This window comes from Pongo pygmaeus, chromosome 4 (assembly GCF_028885625.2).
Source record: "Pongo pygmaeus isolate AG05252 chromosome 4, NHGRI_mPonPyg2-v2.0_pri, whole genome shotgun sequence".
Taxonomy (NCBI): Eukaryota; Metazoa; Chordata; class Mammalia; order Primates; family Hominidae; genus Pongo; species Pongo pygmaeus.
This window is the reverse complement of record NC_072377.2, coordinates 84,013,122-84,022,819: the sequence shown is the minus strand read 5'-3', so window position 1 is coordinate 84,022,819 and position 9,698 is coordinate 84,013,122. Positions and strand designations below refer to the sequence as shown.

Sequence of the window (9,698 nt, the reverse complement as noted above, 5' to 3'; positions counted from 1 at the left end):
CAGCCTCATAATTTCTTACCATGTGACCCAGCAATTACATTCCTAAGTATATACCTAAGAGAAACAAACAAACAAAAAATGTCCACACAAAGACTTGTACCTAAATGTTCATAGTGGCTTAATTCATAATATAGCCCAAAACTAAAACAAACCCAAACGTCCACCAGCAGGGAAATGAGTAAATTGTAATCTATTCACACAATGAGTTACTGATACACACAACAACAGGGATGAAGCTAAAAACATTAAGCTGAGTGAAAAAAACCCAGACCAAAAAGAGTCCATATAATGTGATTCCATTTCTATTAAGCTCTGTAACTGGCAAACTTAACCTATAATTGATAGAAATCAAATTAGTAATTGCCTGGGACAGGCAGTGGAAAAGAGGCATGAGAGAAGTTTCTATGGTAAAGGAAATGTTTACTATCTTTTCTTTTTTTTTTTGAGATGGAGTTTCACTCTTGTTGCCCAGGCTGGAGTGCAACGGCACGATCTCGGCTTACTGCAACCTCCACCTCCCAGGTTCAAGTGATTCTCCTGTCTCAGCCTCCTGAGTAGCTAGGATTACAGGCGCCCGCCACCACGCCCAGCTAATTCTTTGTGTTTTTAGTAGAGACGGGGTTTCACCATGTTGGCCAGGCTGGTCTCAAACTTCTGACCTCAGGTGATCCGCCAGCCTCGGCCTCCCAAAGTGCTGGGATTACAGGCGTGAGCCACCACGCCCGGCCTGGAAATGTTTACTATCTTAACTATGGTAGGGAAGGTTACATAAGACCACACATTTAAATAGATGTGTTTTACTTTATGTAAATTATAACTCAATAAGGTTGGTAAAACACACACATACACACACACACATGCGCGCGCGTGCGCGCGCGTGCGCCACAAAGTATCACACGGGGGCTGCCTCGCCCCGGCACTGATACCTGGACGTTGAGCGCGAGCCCGCGGAGATGAACGCTTTAACTAAGGTGAAGCTGGTCAACGAGCTGAATGAGGGAGAGGTCCAGCTTGGGGTGGCCGATAAGGTGTCCTGGCACTCTGAGTACAAGGACAGCGCCTGGATCTTCCTGGGAGGGCTTCCTTATAAACTGACTGAAGGGGACATCATCTGTGTATTCTCACAATATGGGGAGATTGTTAACATTAATCTTGTGCGGGACAAGAAGACTGGGAAATCCAAAGGATTCTGTTTCCTCTGCTATGAAGATCAGAGGAGCACAATTCTGGCCGTTGACAATTTTAACGGGATCAGGATCAAAGGAAGAACTATCCGAGTGGATCATGTGTCTAACTATCGGGCTCCTAAGAACTCGGAAGAAATGGATGATGTGACCAAAGAACTCCATAAGGGCTCCTGTGGGGCTCACACCTACTCATCAAGTTCGTCTGAGAGCTCTGAAGATGAAAAACCAACAAAAAAGCACAAGAAAGAGAAAAAGGAAAAAAATAAAAGAAAGAAAGAAAAAGAGAAAACTGATCGGTTGGTACAGGCAGAGCAACCATCCTCTTCGTCACCCACAAGCAAGACAGTAAAGGAAAAAGATGACCCTGGCCCTAAGCAGCACAGCAGCAAGAACTCGGAGGGAGTTCAGAAGTCACAGCCCAGGGAGAGGCGGAAGCTCCCCGAAGCCAGGACTGCCTACTACGGTGGAGCAGAGGACCTAGAGAGGGAGCTGAAGAAGGAGAAACCCAAGCACGAACACAAGTCCTCAAGCAGGAAGCAGGCAAGAGAAGAAACAACAGGGGATAGGGACAGAGGGCGGAGCTCAGATCCATTTTTCTAGCCCGTACAACTGGCGTTCCGAAGGGCGTAGTCACAGAACTCGAAGTAGGAGCGGAGATAAATCCCATAGGCATAAAAAGGCCCCTCGCTCCTGAGAGTGAGAGTCTTCGAATCCCAGTGACCGTAAGCGTCACTGAAGACTGTTCAGTTGCTCAGTAGATTTGGAAATAATTATGTTTTTTAAATGCAGTAAAATTCAATTGGGTTGTTACTATTTTTGTATCTAAAACTTCTGGGGCTGGATTATTTTAATCCCTTGAGTATTAGAGTCATTGAGAGGGCTGCAGTTTCAACAGCTAGATCCTGGATATTTTTCCTACCATCCATTGTCCCTGTACCAGACTATGTGTCCTAACTTTTGGTTCATAAATATGGCTCTTGAATCCATAGACCCCAATTGAAGATGGAATTTTCTGGAAAGGGAAAATACCAGATAATTCTATTATTCTAGTCTTTGTGTTCGATGTTTAGAGCCCAGCATCACGGGACCTTTCCAGTTACTAGTTTTGGACAGCTTGATGGGAATGAATGGGTTAGGATTTTTTTTTTTTTTTTTTTTTTTTTTTTGAGACGGAGTTTCGCTCTTGTTGCCCAGGCTGGAGTGCAATGGTGCGATCTTGGCTAACTGCAACCTCCGCCTCCCGGGTTCAAGTGATTCTCCTGCCTCAGCCTCTCAAGTAGCTGGGATTACAGGCGCCTGCCACCATGCCCAGCTAATTTTTTGTATATTTAGTAGAGACGGGGATTTCACCATGTTGGCCAGGCTGGTCTGGAACTCCTGACCTCAGGTGATCCATCTGCCTCGGCCTCTCAAAGTGCTGGGATTATAGGCATGGTCTACCACGCCTGGCTGGGTGAGGATTTTTAAGATCAACCAGCTCCATGCCCAAACCCTCCTGTTTAAAAAAAAAGTTAATGTCTTTTCCTTTTCATTAAAACTTTGGTTAAAAACAACAAGTATCAGCTTGTGAGGCTGAGGCCAGCAGATCACGAGGTCAAGAGATCAAGACCTGCCCGTGGGCGCCTGTAATCCCAGCACTTTGGGAGGCTGAGGCAGGTGGATCACCTGAGGACAGCAGTTTGAGACCAGCCCGGCCAACAAGGAGAAACCCCATCTTTACTAAAAATGCAAAATTAGCCAGGTGTGGTGGCACACGCCTGTAATCCCAGCTACTCGGGAGGCTGAGGCAGGAGAATTGCTTGAACCCAGGAGGCAGAGGTTGCAGTGAGCCGAGATGGTGCCATTGCACTCTAGCCTGGGCAACAAGAGCAAAACTCTGTTACAAAAAAAAAAAAAAAGAGATCAAGACCATCCTGGCCAACATGGTGAAACCACGTCTCTACTAAAAATACAGAAATTAGCTGGGTGTGGTGGTGCACACCTGCAGTCCCAGCTACTCGGGAGGCTGAGGCAGGAGAATCGCTTGAACCTGGGAGGCAGAGGTTGCAGTGAGCCGAGATCACACCACTGCACTCCAGCCTGGGCAACAGAGTGAGACTCCATCTCAAAAAAAAAAAAAAAGTATCACAGGGGATTGTGCATCCTTATAATATCTGAAATACACAAAGAAATGACTTGAAATATTTTGAAATTAAGTGGAAAAAAGTATTACAAATTACTGGAAGTATTTCATTTGTTAACCAGAGCCAACAACTAGATTTAGCTTCTAGGACACACTTTCCAGTAGAAACTTTTAAGAAGCCAAACATCACTTGGCAATAAAATAAGATTATAAAAAATTACCTTATAACAGGTTAAGGCTCATGTGCTGATAACAAATGCATGAACTCAGAAGATTTCAAGGCAGATACTAGAACTAATGACTGGAAGCTAGCTAAGAAAATCAGATTGTTGAGTAGCTGCTTTTCAGAAATAAGAATTGAGCTAGGTAAACAGAAGATGCCACCATACCTACAATGCTTCCCTTGAAAACACCCACATCCTATCATAAAGGAGCTTACAGGTACATTTGATGCACATGTTAGGAGTGCTGATATAACCTTTTAAAAAATAGCTACTCGGGAGGCTGAGGCAGGAGAATGGCGTGAACCCGGGAGGCAGAGCTTGCAGTGAGCCAAGATCACGCTACTGCACTTCAGCCTGGGCGACAGAGTGAGACTCGGTCTCAAAAATAAATAAATAAATAAATAAATAAATAAATAAATAAAAAATAAATAGTTTTCATCAATAAACTCAGTGTTCAGAAAACACTATTGGAAAATCTAAATCTGACTATAAATGATACCAATATTTTTAGAATACAGTGACTGGTTAAATTTGCGATTCTCTTTTTTTTTTTGGAGGAGTCTCAATTAAAAAAAAAAAAAAGCACCTAACTTTAAAAATAAATATGTTAAGGTCAGGTATGGTGGCTCACGCCTGTAATCCCAGCACTTTGGGAGGCTGAGGTGGGTGGATCACGTCGAACCAGGAGTTCGAGACCAGCCTGGACAACATGGTGAAACCCTGTCTCTACTAAAAATACAAAGATTAGCCAGGTGTGGTGGTGGGCACTTGTAGTCCCAGCTACTTGGGAGGCTGAGGTGGGAGAATCACTTGAACCTGGGAGGCAGAGGTTGTAGTGAGGCAAGATCATGCTGCCACACTCCAGTCTGGGTGACAGAGCAAGACTCCATCTCAGAAAAACAAATAAATAAAATTTAAAAAAATAAAAATATGTTAAAATATTGGGTATTTTACTCTTAATGAAAATATATAATAAGAAAGACAACATGAAATGCTAAATACTACTGTTGTAAAAATAATTTTGTAACTATAATATTCATTTAAGGTATGTAAAACTAGGTGGTTAGTTTTATGAAAGTTCTTCATCTAAAGTTTTCAAATTTCTAAGAATTTTCCTTTGATTAATTAGGTATCATAATTGACATCGGTCCAAATTTCTGTCAAAAGATGTCAAAACATCTCTCCACACCGGTACATGTAAATTTGGTTTATTCATTTTATTCATTAAAATTACATTACTTATTTAAATTAGATTACTTTTCATAACTATGTCCCCCCAAAAGATAAACAACTAAATAAAAATTCCAATTTAGCCATTCCTTACAAGGTTGCCAGGGCTACACAGTGGGAAAAGTGTACTCTCTTCAATAAATGGTGTTGGGAAAACTGGAGGTCTATATGCAAAAGAATGAAGTTGGACTCTTACATTATATACAAAAATTAAGTCAAAATGCATTAAAGATCTAAATGTAAGACCTAAAACACAAAACTCCTAGAAGACAATATAGCAGGAAACAGGATATTGGATTTGACAATGATTTCTTGAATGTGACACCAAAGCACAGGGAAGAAAAGTGAACAGAGACAAATGGGACTACACCAAACTGAAAAACTTCTGTGTATCAAAAGAAGTAACTAATAGAGTAACAAGGAAACCTATGGAATGAGGAAAAATATTTACAAGTCATATATTGGATAAGAGGTTAATATCCAGAGTATATAAGGAAGTCCTATAACTCAATACTACCAACAAGAAATAACCTGATTAAAAATGAGCAAAGGACTTACACAATTCTACAAAGAAGATGTTTTAAAAATCAACAAGCATATTAAAAGATGCTCAACATCAATAATCGTAAGAGAAATGCAAACTAAAAGCAGTGACTTGTCATCTTACACCCATTAGGATGACTACTATCAAAAGAATGGAAGGCTAGGCACAGTGGCTCACGCCTATAATCCCAGCACTTTGGGAGGCTGGGGTGGGAGGACTGCTTGATCCTAGGAGTTGAAGACTACAGTGATCTACAATTGCACCACTCCACCCTGGGCAACAGTGCAAGACCCTGTCTCTTAAGAAAAAAAATAAATAAATAAATGTTGGCAAGAATGTGGAGAAATTGCACTGCTGGTGGGAATATAAAATGGTGAAACCATTATGGAAAATAATATAGAGATTCTTCAAAAAATTAAAAATAGAATTACCATAGGATCCAACAATCTCACTTCTGGGTAGATACCAGGATAATTCAAAGCTGGACCTTGAAGAGATATTTGCATACCCATGTTCATTATAGTATTATTCACAATAGCCAAGAGGTAGAAGCAAACCAAATGTCTATCAGTGTTTGAACAAATACAGAAAATGTGGTATATACATGCAATGGAATATTAAGGAGTCTCAAATAGAAGGAAATCCTGCAATATGCAATAATGTGGATGAACCTGGAGGACATTATGCTAAGTGAAATAATCTAGTCACAAAAAGGCAAATACTGTATGATTCCATTAATATTAATTATCTAAAATAGTCAAAATTATAGAAACAAAGTAGAAAGGAAAGAGGAAGAATTAGTGTTTAATGGGCATACAGTGTGAGTTTTACAAGATAAAAAAAGTTATAGAGATCCGTTGCACAATAATATGAAAATGAATATACTTAACACTACTGAACTGTATACTTAAAAATGGTTAAGATGAGCTAGGCACAGTGGCACATACCTTTAATCCTAGCTACTTAGGAGGCTGAGGTGGGAGAATACTTTGAATCCAGGAGTTCAAGACCAGCCTGGGCAACACAGCAAGACCTCATCTCAAAATAAAAATAAAACAAAAATTTAAAAAATAAAATTGTTTAAATAGTTAAGACGGTAAATTTAATGTTGTGTATTGTTTTACCACAATAAAAGAAAAATTGAAAAAATGCAACAAAACAACTTTAAAAAAGGAAAATCAAGAAGGCACCAGAAATCATTGAAATGGAATACTAAAAATAATGAAGATTAATGAAGTCAAAATCTGGGTTTTATTAAAGATTAATAGGATACATCAAGAAAAAGGGAGAAGAGACAAATAAACAAAATAAGGTCTTTCCCTAGAAAAATCTGAGGACCATTGAACAGTACTTTCTCTTAAATTAGAAAAACCATTTAATATTTAAAATCAAAGCAAAATGTACATATCAGTATCTAAATCCTCATAAACTGAGGCTTCCTAACAGACCAGTGCAAACCAAAGCAATGTACGCTTCCCTGTGAGAGAAAATTTAATTAAATATGGATTAGTGGTCAGTGGTTTCCGCTGGAAGACTGTGTGATTGTTAGAAAAGAAAAACACTCAACTGGTTGTGACGCTCCAATGATGATCTGCCTGAGGCCTTTATTAAGGTAAGAAAAATTTAAATGATTTTCTATATCAATCAGGTTTGTAGAATAACTTTATAAAAATAATGATGTGATAATGATGATAAATCCACTCCTCTGCCTCACACTAATCTAGAATAGCTGTCTTTTTAATGTAATACTTATCTTTCTTTTTACTTGCAACATACCAGTGACCCCAACTTCCAGATATCCTGTGTGCCTGGGTTTTTTGCTATTGTTCCCTTCCTTTTAGCCAGGCTTGCTTCTGATTAGTCTCTAATTCTCTCATTTAATCTGTTCCCACTTCCCATAGAGCAGTAAGAACTCAGCTGAGGGAGCCAGAGAATCTTTGAACCATTTGTCCATGGTCCAAAAGGAAGTTATTATCACCACCTTTTAAATGAAGCAACTCAGACTGAAACAAGTTGAGACTTAGATTATCTCCCTGTTTGTGAAATGCTTCTTCCATTATTCCACCTTTACTTTTTATATATATAAAGTGCCTCATACTTTCTTATTGGAAAGGTTAAAAAGGGCTCAAAGCATAGACAAGCAAAAAGGACTTGAAAACACCCATCGTACAACTTATAGACAATCAACATAAATACCATGATGAATCTTTTTCTGGATCAATTCAAGATAAATTAAAGAAAGAAATGCAAAAGACAAGAAATTAAAAGGACTTTGGAAGGCTTTTATTCAGGATATAAGGAAAGATTTCTATTTTTTTTTTTTTTTTTTGAAATGGAGTCTCACTCTGTCTTCCAGGCTGGAGGGCAGTGGCGCGATCTCGGCTCACTGTGCAACCTCTGCCTGCCAGGTTCAAGCGATTCTCCTGCCTCAGCCTCCCGAGTAGCTGGATCTATAGGTGTGTGCAACCACACCCAGCTAATTTTTGTATTTTTAGTAGAGACAGGGTTTTGCCATGCTGGCCAGGCTGGTCTCGAACTCCTGCCCTCAGGTGATCCACTTGCCTTGGCCTCCCAAAGTGCTGAGATTACAGGCATGAGCCACCGTGGCTGGCCAAGTGAACTACACAATTCTTTATTAATCAAGGTGCTTGGAGAATAGTGTGGAGGGTATCTCCATTTGAAGGAAAGACAGATGGAAAGAAGTGTGTAATTTTTTAAGGACCCCCAATATTATTTAAGTGTGGGAATCTCTTTTTATTTCACTAAGGGCTGTAACAAGAAAGTGTTGGCTTTTAGCTTTTGAATAAAGTGATATATGTTCCAAACACAGAAAGCAATGTTGGTTTAGGAGTAGGGAGCAGTATTTCAGGTTGTCATTTTAGTACTTCCAACATACGAAAATCTCTTGTGCCCCCTGCTACATGTATAATAGAACCTGTGGTGGAGATTGTGATTGTCTTTGCTGGGTTTTTAATACTCATCTTTATGTTGCCCTGAATGCATACATGAAGTTTTTGCACCAGAGACAGATTATTATGATAATTACTGTGCTGGATTCCCTTGTCCTAGTTCTTATCCCTGGGGGAATGCAATAAGAACCAGATGTCATCCTCTATGTAATGAGGTCTGTACTGTAAGTGAGGAATTCTGAGAAAATGAAACTGAGCATTTATATAGAAGAGAAAGACAGCTGTCCTCCTCCCCTTCTAAAAGAAGAGAGAAAAAAGGAGGGGCACAGTGGCTCACGCCTGTAATCCTAGCATTTTGGGAGGCCAAGACGGGTGGATCACCTGAGGTCAGGAGTTCAAGACCAGCCTGATCAACATGGAGAAACCCCGTCTCTACTAAAAATACAAAATTAGTCAGGCATGGTGGTGGGCACCTGTAATCCCAGCTACTTGGGAGGCTGAGGCAGGAGAATCACTTGAACCTGAGAGGCAGAGGTTGCGATGAGCCAAGATTGTGCCATTGCACTCCAGCCTGGACAATAAGAGCGAAACTCCATCTCAAAAAAAGAAAAGAGGAAAAAAAAAACCTTTACCCCTGGAAGGCAAGATGGAGAGGATCCTGGGTTCTCACTCCAACTTTTTGATTGATTGACTGATTGAGACAGGGCTCACTCGGTCCCCTAGGCTGGAGTGCAGTGGCATGATCACGGCTCATTGCAGCCTCAACCTCCCAGGCTCAAGCAATCTTTCTATCTCAGCCTCCCAAGTAGCTGACACTACAAGCGTGTACTGTCACGCCTGGCTAATTTTTGTAGTTTTTGTAGAGATGGGGTCTCCCTATGTTGCCCAGGCTGGTCTCAAACTCCTGGGTTCAAGCAATCCTCCCACCTTAGTCTCCTGAGTAGCTGAGACTACAGGTGTGCCCCACTATGCCTGGCTAATTTTTGTAGAGATGGGGGTCTCACTATATTGCCCAGGCTGGTCTCAAACTCCTGACCTCAAGTGATCCACCTGCCTCGGCCTCCCAAAGTGCTGGGATTACAGGCGTAAGCGACTGCACCCAGCCTCTCTGTCACCTTTCTCTGGGTCATCTCTGTGGTTCTGTCTTCAAGTTCATAGAATCTTTTCTCTGACATCTACATTTTGTTATTGAGCACATTCAGTAAGGTTATATTACTTATATTTTTCAGTTCCATAATTTCCACTTATGTCTCTTTTATATTTATTTGCTGATACTTTCTATTTTTTCATTTGTTTCATGTTTGTAACTGTTCATGGAAACTTTTTTTTTTTTTTTTTTGAGATGGAGTTTCACCCCTGTTGGCCAGGCTGGAGTGCAATGGCATGATCTTGGCTCACTGCAACCTCTGCCTCCTGGGTTCAAGCGATTCTCCTGCCTCAGCCTCCCGAGTAACTGGGATTACAGGCATGTGCCATGACACC

At 40.6% G+C, this 9,698-nt stretch overlaps 1 pseudogene; it reads left to right on the top strand.

Moving 5' to 3' along the window:
• Positions 1–953: 953 nt before the first annotated feature.
• Positions 954–1,923, top strand: LOC129036347 (RNA-binding motif protein, X-linked 2-like; annotated as a pseudogene).
• Positions 1,924–9,698: the final 7,775 nt, after the last annotated feature.